Source organism: Sparus aurata, chromosome 17 (assembly GCF_900880675.1).
Source record: "Sparus aurata chromosome 17, fSpaAur1.1, whole genome shotgun sequence".
Lineage (NCBI taxonomy): Eukaryota > Metazoa > Chordata > Actinopteri > Spariformes > Sparidae > Sparus > Sparus aurata.
Window position 1 is genome coordinate 27,688,400 of NC_044203.1, and position 14,007 is coordinate 27,702,406.

General features: G+C 39.9%; 1 long non-coding RNA gene across 3 annotated transcripts in view; it reads right to left on the reverse strand.

Moving 5' to 3' along the window:
- The window catches only part of LOC115568159 (uncharacterized), a 67,356-nt gene extending 56,500 nt beyond the window's left edge, over positions 1 to 10,856 (reverse strand). For all 3 annotated transcript variants that reach the window (XR_003981342.1, XR_003981341.1, XR_003981343.1), the window contains exon 1: positions 10,787 to 10,856. This is a non-coding gene — a long non-coding RNA (uncharacterized LOC115568159). The remainder of the gene's footprint in view (positions 1 to 10,786) is intronic.
- Between the last annotated feature and the right edge of the window lie 3,151 nt (positions 10,857 to 14,007).

The window sequence follows — 14,007 nt, forward strand, 5'->3', positions numbered from 1 at the left end:
GATAGTCAACCACACAGTCAGATAGTTAACTGGCCCGAATGACCGACCAGTTATTTCATTTGTTGAGAATTTAGCCACTGGGTGATTGGCTAATTTAGTTTAATCAAGTAGTTAAATGGTCAGTCAGTCAGTTAGCTGTTTAGTTAGTTATGGATTCCGATACAACATCAATAAAAAGAAATTGCTTTAAAATAGGCTACATATAGATGAAAACAAAATGATTTTATGGTTTTACTTCCAGATAAAGTGTCTGGCTAAACTTGTTTTTTTTTATTGATTTTTGACATCATTCAAAATAATAAACAGTTATCATAATAGACTTAAGTAAATACACAACTAGGTAGGTGAGCTTCGATCATTCAGGATTTTGGAAATTTGTGGTCTGCCGGGAGTATGAGGTCATGTTTCTAGAGTCCTCCATAGTTATGGTCTGACCCCCCTCAGCCTACAGGAGGCCATCTTGGGAGGTGGATGAGCTTAGAAGTTGTGATGGTCCCGGTCACCGGCCAAATGCTGGCGCCTGGGCAGGGGTCGAGACAGAAATAAAAACTAATGGTGTGTCATAGCCAGGAGGGAGGGGGTATACCATGCCTTGGCTTTACAACAAAACAGCCGTTTCTCATTACCAAAAGGGAGGGCAGGGGGAATGGTAGCATATGCACCGTAAATTACACATTCATCGCTCTTCCTGACCATAAATTCTTACCCTGGCTCCATTGGACGGAGCTCTCCCTCACCTCCCACTCTCTCTTTTTTTACTCTCTCGTTCCCCACTCCCATGTTTTCCAAGAGAAATGAATGGTAAATCTTTAGAGTATATGGGTGCCCTTGATTTGCCAAGATCCATAACACTGAGTGATTTTCATTACTTTAGTTTGGCCTTTAAGACAGACCCCCAGGGAGTGCATCACTTCAGTAGAGAGCATCAAGTCCATGTCTGCTTGACCTGAATGTACAAACCCTGATCCAAATGTAAATAACAGGGTACCACCCACCACTATACAAAAAACTCAAAACCAGAGCCTGATATCACTCTCACATTGACCGACAGGTTTTTAAATACAAACCTGGACAAAGACTTGTAGTCTAAATCTAATTGTTTAAAGTTTTCTAATGAGGGTTATGTTTTGGGAGACAAAATAATCAAGTCAAAGGTAAATTTCTCAGAGTTCTCTGCTGCATTTTACAGTCGTCATTAGCAAACGGAGATCAGGTGCTATAATGTGGAGCATACAGATGCAGTTGAAAGGTCTGGAAATTGATAGGGACGTGGGACAAAAAGATTCGCAAAAATCAACTGATAAAAAAGGCACCCCCTCGTCAGTGTTGTCAGCAGCAGTGTGGGGCCATTATCCAATCTAGTTCCACAAACACTACCGAGTCAAGACTAAACCTCCATGCTATGTGAATAGTTTGTTTGTACCAGTAATGATTTGAAAAACAGAAAACTTGGGAGACATTCAAAGAATATTGTCAATTGTGCTCATTTAAAGAAACATCAAATTCTTATTATGCTAAGCAAAGTACGCTTAAAATGGCAACATCATTTTCCAGAAATAAGGGTCAGGATAATCCACAAACCTCTCGCTAAGATTTCATAAGAAACAATTTACTTTTAAATGTGATATGTCTTTTTGTAAAAAAATATAACATCATTCACCTCAGTTAACCTGTATTGGGAAATCAGAGAACGTGTCAAAATCTCTTTAAAAGGTGGCCTGACCCCTCAGACTCTCACTCTTGCTATTCATTATTTCAGCAGGGAAAACATTTCCTTGGCCGTGTTCTTCAGTTGAATTATGCACAATATCGGTGACATAATTCTTGCACAGATCTCTCTCCACAGATGTCCTGTCATCAGGCGGTGCGGATGAGAGGTCCTGGGCACATGAGGCCATAGGAGCCTACAATGGAGTCACCAGTGACTGCCAGCAGCATCTATTGGACTCTTCCCTCCCAGTATAGTGGCTTCCAGCTCTTTTAAGATTAGCCTACGGAGACGTCCTGTCAGCAATTCTACTGATCCATGATAATTTCCATCTCTAATGCTCCACAACCGTCCTCTTTCTATGGCTCAAGATCTGAGAGGTCGAATCTGGAAATCTACAAAGAGAAAATGTCCTCTTCGATTCGAAAATATTCCAAAAATTGTACATCAACACTGACAGCCTGACATGTTTGATCAGCAACAGATATCTATAAAAATAGGGCTGCTAAATCAAAATAACAGAAATATTTCATGTTTTGAGAAAGCCAACACCCTTTGTGAGAAGGACAAATCTACATCTGACAATTATTAAGAGACATAAGTCACCAAGTCATAACTATGGCAGAAGTGTACGGTGTAGTGAGTTCAATGGTCACCGTCAGTGCCAGATGTTCAGTTGTCACTGAGTGATTCACCAAGCTTCTACGGTGTTATCTGTAAGGTCAGCAGCTGAATCTATGCTGAATGAAGCGAGGAACTGTAGGGTTTCCCAGAGAAACAATGACGTAGCGAGCCATTCTTTGTAGCAAGCAAGTGGAAAACCCGAGGTATGCATGGGACAAGCAGCACTACTAATGAGGTTTGGTTGCTATTTACAAAGCTAATTTAATCCAAATGTGTCTCAGGCTGAGGAAAGGGTCAGAAAGTCCTGATACAAGAGAAGAAAGTTAAAAAAGATGGTAGGAGAATTTTAGACGTGAGAGTTAACATGTACTGCCACCTTTTGGAATCAATCAGTACTGCATGGGAAGAAAACTAGAATGTCTTTAGTGAGGTTGATAGATATTCCTGATGTGTGTTTAGAGGTTTAGTTTGTTGTCGTTACAATAATCGCGTCATTCTTTCATAAAGTTCTTTTAAGTTCTTGCTTGTAAAATGAGGTACTGCTTTAATTTCAGCACAAAGAGTATATATATGCAATATATCAAAATGTAGTATTTATGCATTTGGTTCAATTTTTCGTGCAGTAATGAAGTTCATATCTGTTGAGGGATTTTTGTCTGTTATATAGATCTAGTCTAGCTGCAGACCTAGAAGTAACCAAATATAATGTCAAAAACCAAAACATTTCTTATATTCAATTTAATGGAGAGATATCATGCTCATTTCCAGGTTCATAATTGTATTTTGGGTTGTAACTAGAATAGCTTTACATGCTTGAATTCACAAAAAATGCATCGGATTTTCGCAGATGGTCCTCTGTTTTAGCTCCTGTCTCTTTAAGGCCCCGCCCTCCCAAATACCCAGTGTGCTCTGATTGGTCAGCTCACACATGCCTGAGCCATCACAGCTCACCGTGTCTCCTGTCAGCTCTGTCTCCTTTTCAACTTACAGTTAGTTTCTCTTCTACTTCGAAAATAGGCGTAAATTGTGCTAAATTTGTGACATGGTGATGTAGTGTGATGTCACAAAGTCATAGAAGTAAAGGCGGGACCACTGATGAGGCGTTTCAGGACCAGTGCTTTCTGTGGGAGAGAGGAGCTTGCACCTTGAAAAATTTATTTTTTATTTTTTTTACTTTCAAGACCTTTTCATGCACAAGAACCAATAACACAATGAAGTGATGGGTAAAAACCAAAACAGCATAATAGATATCCTTAAAATGAAAATCTGCATACAGGTTTTTGGATCCAATCTCATGAATCAGGACTTTAAATCAACAATGTTATGACAGTATTATTTTCATGATGAGGATGAAAAAATGTTGCGGTGGAGGTTTAGACCACAGGGTAACATTTCATGTCATGTATTTAATTTTATTTACACAATAACATCTTGCAGATTGTGGTTTTATGGTGCACTAATGCAATTGCAATGAAAGAAACAACCACAAGAGGGTGCCACAAACATATAAAATAATCATTGCACCAATGAGCTTCTTATGAAGACATGGGGAGACAGGCATTACCTTCTGAAATCCACAGTACATTTGCCACATTATTGAGATCATAGTGAAGGTCATGTAAATCTTGGCAATGCATATATGTAATAAATACTCTTTATTCATTTCCAGAGGCTTGTCGAAAGAGTTTGAGACAGTTTTGGACAAGGACAGAGAGCCACAAAGCCAAAAGAAAAACAACAAAAGAGGGGATTATAATGACCTCAACCATAATCGGCCTTGTTGCAGCCCATCACTGTATTGTAGTGCCATTTCTCATGATTAATCTGTTGATATTTCATGAAGAATCACTTTTTTTTTTCTTCACTTTTCCATTGTATCCAAAGAAAATCAGTCACAAAAAGCTTTTTTACGCCTACATGTTTTTCCATTCATGACAGTTGGCTTGTACCGGTGTCCTTGTTGAACTTTTCGATGATGATGCGTGACTTCTAGTTCCTTCCCTGACACGTCGTTCCACACAGAGCTCTTTGGGTGTGTTTTATGTCTAAATGAGCTGATGGACATGATGTCAAAATGTTTAAATTCTATCCAATCAGTTTTAAACATCAGTAAACTGGCCTCAGGACCTCTAATTCATCATCTTCATAGTTTGCAAGTCTGAGTAAATCCTCTAAATGACTGATATCAAAAGGATAATCACTCGATACCCAAGCTCTGTCTACTTGCTTTTTCTTTTGTTCCATCAAAATCCAACACTTATCCCATTCTCTTTTTAAACTGGACTGAGACAAGAATCAGATCACTCCTTGACAAAGAGCTGGAGAGCTGCACTGCTTTTTTTCAATGCTAAATCTTCCTGACGTTTTAAATTATATAGTCAATCATGGTCAATCCACCCCTCAGACTTCTTGCATTCCAAACATCTTATCTCCAAACAACTGCTCCAGTGGAGCTGCCCAGCTGCCAGCAGTAGAGGACTGCAGTTACACTGCTGCTGCTCAAAGATGGAAAGCAAAGCAACTGCAGGAACATTTGAGATCGAAGCATGCACGCTCTGCAAATTCAGATCTTCACATCTTGCGTCAGAAATGTTTTCGTCGACAACCATAAATCCCATTGAAGCAGAGAAGTAATCAAGACGTTTCTTGTTTCCCGTCAACAGCTTTGCCTCATTTGATCTGTCTTTCATCCGCCTGACTGTTGGCCCAATTGTGACTGCTGTATTCTCTTCGAACAATCACCAGAGAATCACTGAACCGGGAACCACGCTCAGCAGTTTAAACTCTCCTATGACCTTCTTTTAAACCACTGCCAGGATGAATCATCCAACACCTGCACCACTCAACCTTACAGTGAGGTTAAAAGGGAAAAGAAATTAGAAGTTTATGTCAGGGACATCTTTATTTGTTTTAATCTTTGAATATTGTCTTAAGGGTGACATGTTATACTTTTGTCTTTTCTTCAGTGTTTTATAAATGTTTATGTGCATGTTAAAAGGTCTCAAAGTAAAAATGCCTAAAGTCTGCGCCATCAGGAGCTCCTCTCTCCCACAGAAAACACTGTTCCTGAAATGCTTGAAATGCCCTGTCAGTAGTCTCGCCTTTAATTCCATGACTTAGTGACATCACCATGTACTTATTTGCATTATTCATGGCTGCCAGCTAGTTTGTCATGTAAGAATTAATTTAGCACAGTTGCTCCATTGTTGTTTGCGGTGCTGGCTCAGGCGTGTGTGAGCTGACCAATCAGATGTAGCTGGGTATATTCAGAAGAAGGGGCCTTAAAGAGACATGAGCTAAAACAGAGCATTTCAGACCAAGGGTGAAAACAGAGCTGCAGCACTGGACTGTTTGAGAAAACTGATATGATTTTTGCCCATTAAAGCATGTAAACCTATTCTAGTAGTAACCCAAAATAAAATCAAGAACCTGAAAATGAGCTTAATATGTCTCCTTTAACTGCTGACAAAGTTTGGTTTCAAGTCTCCAAGCTTTAGTGCTTCAAAATCAGCATCATCCATTTCATCTCAGACTATTCAGACATAAGAAGTAAACAAATACATACTCTGGCAGATAATAATCTGCTGACACAACTGCTTTTCTTTTCAGAAGAAGCTTTTACTGCATACTACACATTTCAGGCATTTATCTTTTATATTTCCTTCACCAGAGCGATTATCCAGAAGGGCAAAGCTCAAAACCGCAGTCAGACAATAGATGTGTCTAATATTCTTGTGTCCCGAAGATGCCCAAGTCTAAATTGCATTATAGGAATTCGTCACATTCCTACGCACCCACATTTATAAACTGTTCCAAAACCACATTAAACTCTTAAAAGTGTAAAATAAAAAAAATAAAAAAATGTATGGAGACGGAGAAAATGGCGACAGATCAAACAAACTGTGTGCTAACACATTTTGCACTGCAGAATGTGTGAAATACAGTGTGGGTGAGAAATCCCATGTTCAAAGTACAATACATAGACTGTGTCTATATACAGAACATTTAAGACACATTCATCATCATGTGGTGATGTTGAATTCAAGCTTTTATAGCTTTGTACAGCGGAGGTGTCAGTTTTCCCTTATAAGACCATCAAACAGTACACATATAATATATTCAGAGTTGCAGTTGTCAGTCATCTTCGGGAAAGGAGGGCATATAAAAGAGGTTGGATCAGAGCGGTGGACGGATCGGACCCTGAACTCTGGAAAAACAAGGCCTTGTTTTCCTGCTGAGAGCGCTCATTACAAGACAGTGTAAGAGCTTCCCACAAGCGAGCACAACTCCTTGACCTCACATGGGAGTGAATGGAGAGGACGAGAGCTCGGGCCAAGCCACAGAGGCAGACTCCAAACCTCGCCAACAAGCGGCAGCCCCGTGAGTGTCAGCTTGGGACACAGATGGATGTGTTTTTTTTCTCTTCTCCATCCACAGCAGATAGGCCTTCAGCACACAGAGCGGCCCTACAGCTGCTCTGCTGTGGGGTCTGTATTTATGTTGTGGTGCTGTTTCAGCTATAGGAATGCGACAAATTTAGATGAAAAGTATAAGTGGTATTATGAAGAGTGTCTCTTGAGTGCTCAGCGGAAAGTGGAAGAGAGACATTGTTGTGTAGTCGCCTTCAACCAGGTGTCTGCAAAGCTTCAGGTGGTGATCTGAGAGTGAATCTGCCTCCCCAGAAATGAGACTAGGACTCGCACGGAGCAACTGCGTTCATTTTAGTTTAGCTTGTTCTTGGATTCTTTAAAACTAAACAACAAAACACAAAGTCGTCTCTGCAGGAAACCAAATTACTGGACACATTTTGACCTGATGATGAAAAGTCAAGGGATCATCACGCCATTTAAGTGCATCTTGAGCGGGACATGGACTTCTGACACAAATGTAATGGCAGCCTAGAATGTCTCCTAGTGGCGTGAGAGGAAATGTCAAAAAGGATTCATAAGGATTCATCCTCCAGGCACCATGAATCTCAACGTTCATCACCTTAGGACTTTAACCCAAACCGTACTTTGATTCATTTAGTACACAGAGTTTGAACTTAATACTGTCTTGATTTCAAAACAAGAGGGTTCCTACCAGCACAAGCAAGACCTCAACTAAGATAAATGAATTTTGAACGACGGAATGAACAGAGCTTACTTTTGAGGCAATAGGTTATCTTTGAAAGCAAGAGAAAAAAAACTACATCTCACAAATACATTTTTAAAAAACAAGCGAGGGCCGTCATATCATCAGAGCTTCTCCACATGATTGTGGTGGCCAAACTCGCCAAACAATATTATCAGGATATCTATAGAAAAGAAAAAAATGCTAGCAATCAGATCTGTTTTCAACTTTGTTTAGTGTGTGTTTTGTCTCTACATTTGGAAGGTAAATAACCCTCAAGATACAAGTTTGGGGAGTTGGAGAGAGTCTGTAACAAGCAGCTGAAGATGCACAAGGCCAAACATCTTTGCTGGATTGTTCAGACGATGTTATTGTTTGTGTTTTATTAACACTTTTAATACTTAATTCTTTTAGATCAATGTTATTAAGAGTATTATGATGTTGTGATACTCCTTAGCCAAGCTTGAAAATATGTAATAATTCATGTAACTTCATTACAAAATACCAATTTGCTTTTCTCTATTAGCAGTTATCGGTATTGTTGTGCTTTACACCTACACAAGGATTTTACGCAGCTTAACAGTCCTTTTAAAACCAAAATTAAAACAGAAATGACGGTATAAATATCTTATATTGAAATGCTTTAGATAAAGCTATCAACAAAAACAGTTTAAAAGAACCAAAAAAGGGAAGATATTTAACAAAAAAACAGACCATGACTTTCAGACATCGTGGAGATAAAACTGTGACAGCCGCACGTTATTTAATATAAAACAAACCTTTCAATGCATTTCTTTAAATGTGATGTTGTGCACTTCATGTTTCCTGTGTCTCCATGGTTATTAAATGGAAACGTTTGAGTATTTGAGTTCAAATGTAAACTGACAAGCTTTATGACTTAATTTCGACTCTGACTCTGCATCACTCCATCCTGCAGCTTCTCCAGTAGCAAACATGCAGTTAAGTAGTCACCGAGGTATGCTGAATTACCAATGAGAGTGTAATCTCTCAGACATTTGGGGTTAACCTATGTCTGCTGAGGTTACATACTACAGACATGACTGCGGTGGACCAATGCACTTTGTCAAGTGAACACCTAAGGCGAAACGGGGTAATGACATAGGCCAGGGGAGAGCAGGAGACGTATGGCACTGCTTTAAATGTCTTGTGACAGCTATGGCAGCCTTCGTGTTCCACTATGGAACATTTTCTGTCTCAGCCGACTCTTTTGGTTCTTAAACTTCGTACAGTTAACCCTAAATATTATGGTTGTTTGATGAATTAACATGAATCCTGTCCACACCAGAAAAACGGCTTTAAATGTCGTCCGTACAAGCAGCTTCGGTTGACCCAACTTCAGGTCAGAACGTCAGGAGACGCATTATAATGCCGCATTCACGTGCCTCTCAGATGGTCCCATGTCCTGAGTTAGGAAGTCTATATTCTAATTTCAGTGCGTTTGTTTGCACCATGTTTTGGGAGTGTGGGAGCAACATGGACACCAAAAATAACTAGTTTTGCATTTTATGACTCAGAGTGTTTAAACAACATGTTGACAGTTGTTTCCAGTATTTGAATGACAAGCAAGCGCATAAACATTACAATGACTGTACAATACAGGACTTTTGGTAAAAGTTCCAATATTTACTGTTGTCCGCCATGTTTCAGCGTCATATAAACATCAACTTGGCAACTAAAAATCTCCCTCTGACTACCTCATGTAAATTTATTTTGGGAAAAACTCAGACAATTACGATGTCTCATCAACACACAGATAAAGATGGAGGAAGATGGGGTTGAACGATTTTTCAAATAAACACAGGACTTTCAGTCACTCAGAAGACCACTGCTGAATAGTAACTCAAACTTACATAACATACATAACTTAAGACGGGTACACAGCGTAACTTTTAGGCAAGTAAATTACTTATTTTAACCAAAACTGTGATCTTTTCCTGAACCCAAAGAAGTTTTTTTTTAACCCACTAACACTCTTTTCCAAGAAGTTTTAGTGCCTAAACCTAACCAAGCAGGAACAGTTTCACAACGTTAACCAAGTGATGACAAAGTTCTCAAATGCTGTGAGGGAATGTAACCAAGTACATTTAATCAGTATTCACATTTCCGCTACTTTATACTTTCACTCCACTATAATGATATATATATATATTGACTTACTAGTTCCTTTGTCGGAGCCAGAGCAGCTGATAAAGAAAAAGTCACTTATTCTGATAATCAAACAAATCATGAAGATTAGATTTGGCCCATAGTATACAGTATGTAAATACATGTAAATATGTGTAATTTGCTTTGACTTGTACTGTTGACCTTTAAATTCATTTAATTTCAGATACTGTAAGACTACTATACAAATGAGTGAATGTAACTTACAAAACTTCTATTTCAACACTTTTTTTTATCTTTACTTTTGCGCAAGTCTGATTTTTGGGTGCTTTTTACAAGACATTGACATATTCAGTCATTTAGGTACGGTAGGTCAACAGGCTTCCCCCCGTTATCTGATTCTTTCAAGAGTTTTTCAATCAATGAAAATCCCACAAAATTCCAGCATGTTATTGTGGCATTGAAGATAATCCCTGTAACAAATGACCACAAATCTGTTTCCCACATAAATCAAACTTGTCTCTACAAGGCTCCTGGACTTTTTTCTTTTTTTTTTTGCACTCACTTGTCAAATGACTCATTCACAGAACAGAAACCAAGCGATGTGTCTGGTGTGAGAGGAGAGCTCATAACCCCTCGCTGCCTGTTTTTCAGCTTTTGTGCTCGTGTTTTGCGTCACTGCTGATGACTGAGCTCACACACTTCCAGTTATACTCTCTGTGGTTGTCGGATTAATAAAGGTTTTATATGAAACTCCAGCCGATGGAGCTTCAAGGGTAGACCTAATTTATGGGAGTCAGAATGACAGAATGAGGTACATCTCTGAGTCACCTTCACTGATTATCTGAATGCTCGCTCAGTGCTTCATAGCCCTTTCAGACCTCCTCAGAAAAAGAACATTCACAACGTCACTCAAGGTTGGAAAGCCACGTAAAAGGTGGAATCACTATCCCGCATGCATCGTTTGAGTGAAATGACATATTTCGGACGTTATTACGCTTTCAGTGCTGATTTAAAAGTCAAATTATGACAGAGAATGTCGACAACACACTGCAGATCAAATCTTGCGAGAGGGATCCAAATTTCAACAGTTCTGGTGACACACCACAAGTTTGAGATGTTTCCCATCGGAGGAAATTCCCCAAAATCCGCTGTCAGAACCACATCAAGGACAGAAGCAGCTTAAAATACTGTTTGTTCTGAAAATAACGTACTCACAGCCACACTTTGATTCAGCTGGATGTTCTTCGAGCAGCGAAGCAGAACAAAGGGCACGCCTCACTACATACACACACCATATCACTCACACGTGTGTTTGCCAATCAGTAATCAACAGGTGAGACACTCGACAGAATTACAGCTCCTACCAGGTGTGTCGGTAGCTATAAACTCAGTGGGAACAAGTACAGGAGACAACATTTGAAGTGCTTCATTTTGCCGTAATGCTACGAGGGATCTTACCAAGGTCTTCCCTCCTCTCCTCATGCCGATAAACTAAACTGATGAGGTGTTTTGCCCGCGGTATGTCAGCACGTGGGAATACAGCAGGCTGTGGTGTGAACAGTAACATTGTATAACTGACTCATATCATGTTGTGCTTGTCTAGACATCGGACAGGACGTGATCTCAAGTTGCTGCAACACTCACCCACTGCTGGTTCAGGCCCGATCAAGTTTCCTTGATCATGCATGCCTCGATGTTTGGAAAACAGAAAAACAGGAAGGTTGGTCATTCATTCATGTTTTTATATGTGGGAACAACCAAAATCAAGTCATTTAGAGGACAAAGTTTACAGTGATGAGCTCTGTGACAAGTGTCAGAGCTGACAAGGGTTGAGATGTTTCATTTGAAATCTATGTCGGCACTGCACACTTACATCCTCACCTTTCTTTTTTACCAAAGTATAAAAGCAAAACAAACTCTCTTTGTTTCGTGACTGAATAAACTGCTTTACTTCGTTTATATGTGGCGGACCCTGCCACATTTCTAGCTTCAAGCAGTGTTCTGGGGAACTTATTGTCCTCTGAGAACAGCTTGTTTATTCAGTTATGAAGGAAATAAATATTCAATAGATTGTGTAATGTATGTTCTGTGATGTCTGACATTTAAAGCCAGTGACGTAGTTATGTAACCGTGAATGTGGTGCAATTGTGGATGAAACCTTGTTCTAACAAAGGGCAGTCCCATTTTTTTTAAGGCCCTACACACCCACACAGGTGTTTTCACTTACTCATTAAGCTTCTGCTCAGATGTTGAAAGTCGGAATTAACTGAGGTTACAAAACTTTATGAATTGATAAGAATCACAAAAGTGTCCCAACATGTGAAGGAAAACAGAAACAGTTACATTTCTGACTGTTGTTTTCATGTACATCTCTCACTTTTGACAGAGATGCACCGGTTTTGAGATCAGGCACCGATACAATACTGATGTTCAAAACACGAACGTTTGGTCAATAACCGATGTGGATATGGATTTTTTTAATATGTTTTGTCATTAGCTTATTTTGTTTTTGTTGTAATTTAGTGGCAGGGATACAATGACAAAAACATATTAAAGAAATAAGTAAGTAGACTACGTTAAAGACTGATTACACTCTCTTTGAAGGAATACAAATGTAATAATACAAATTTCTGTAACATTTAACCTTCTTTCTCATAAAAATATATTATATTTTGAAAATCAACTGCTTCAGAAGCCTTTTAGCCTGTAATGCAAATACCTTCTCAATAACGCGAAGCTCGCTCATGTGCCAACACGAGTCACTTCTGTGACTATGTCATCTGCCGACTGGCTGATACCTGTGATCAGTCTATTTATCAGTGCATCCCGACATTTATTTCGTCAAGCCTTCACTTCGACTAATTTGTTAGCATACCTGTAAATATTCTCCTTGAGGATCTGCCACATGGAGAGTTGGAATTAGTAGATTTCTCGTTGCATATTACGTCCCAGCTGGTTTGAAAGTTTTCAGTTTGGAAGTGACAAACCTCATGTGTTCCTGCCAAACTGAGGGAAGTTGACATAATCTATTCACGCTCTGGTGAATCTGTCTGTGTACACATGGATTCAGTTTAAATCTAATTACATAATCAAGAAAATGAATTACGTGGATTAAGCAAACGACTTTCTAATATCACACAGGTCTGTGATTAAAGGCTCCACACAGTATGATGCGTACTAAAAAATAAATTGGATTAGTTTTTTTTGTTGTTTTTTTTTCAGACAGGCAGCAGTTTGGAAAAGTTCTTTTGAAAAACAGTTTTATTGGACCATATGTTACGCTAACTTGTTACTGTATTTTACAAAAATGTCCAGTGAAGTGCTCTTCAGCAAGTCTGAGGTTTGTCCTGGTAATACAACTTTAATTTTACCCACAGTACATGTGCAGCTTTGATTAAACTGAGCTGTGTTTAGTGTGTGAACTCCACCGCGGCCTCTTTTCAGTGAAACAGCCCAACGCGTCCTGCTGGGTCCACTTGTGTTAAGTCTTGTCATGTTCAGAGCCTGAAAACGAGTCACACTGTTTGTCCGTGCAGCGAGTGTTGGCGTTTTAGGGGGAAATGTTTGGCCTGGCAACAAAACCATGAGACTCGTATCTTTTGTGAGAAGTGACCAACCTCTTTTGAGGGAGAGGTGCAGCTGTTTGCACACTTTCTCAGACACGTCCCAGTTTTCACGATGTTCTGTCGGGTAAACTTTACGGTGGGGCGAATTCAAGGAGAATGGGAGAAACTCAGACGGGAGGCAGCCTCTCAAATCAATAATCCCCGGGAATAGCTGTTAAAGTTGAACCCGACCACAGAGTGCATGTACCATATGATACAGTTAACATCTCCGCAGCTCTCCCTCTGACCCTTCCTGCTAGCCGTCGCCTCCCCGCCCTCCTCCTCCTTCCTATAAATCCAAAGGGGTCCTTGTGTGGAGCTGGCCCCCCAGTGAAAGTGCCGTGGAGCAACTCCAGATGTGAACATCCTCTTCCTCTCCCTCTCTCTCTCTCTCTCTCTGTCCCACACTCTTTTCTCTCCCACTTCCACCACCAGTAACCCCCCTCTCCCTCCCTCCCGCCCTCCCCCACGCAGCTACGAGTTTTCCATTTCCTTTTTTGGTGAAAAAATCTCAAACGGAGGCAGGGAGGAGGACATTTCACCAATGCCGACAGGAGAGTGCATTTGGCAGTCTGTGTACGTGTGCTTCATCAAGGCGGTGAAACAGTCGACTCAGCATAAACAACAGTGTATATACAGTATATCAATACACATTCATACACACACACACACAGAGGTGTACTCATTCTTTCTTTAACTCTCTCACACACAAAACTTTGTACTATTTCATTACACACACATGGCTTCTCTCTTCAACACTTTCTCACACTCACACACTTTCATACCCCCCCCACTGATCCTTTCCTAGAAAGACTCTTTTTTTTTAAACAC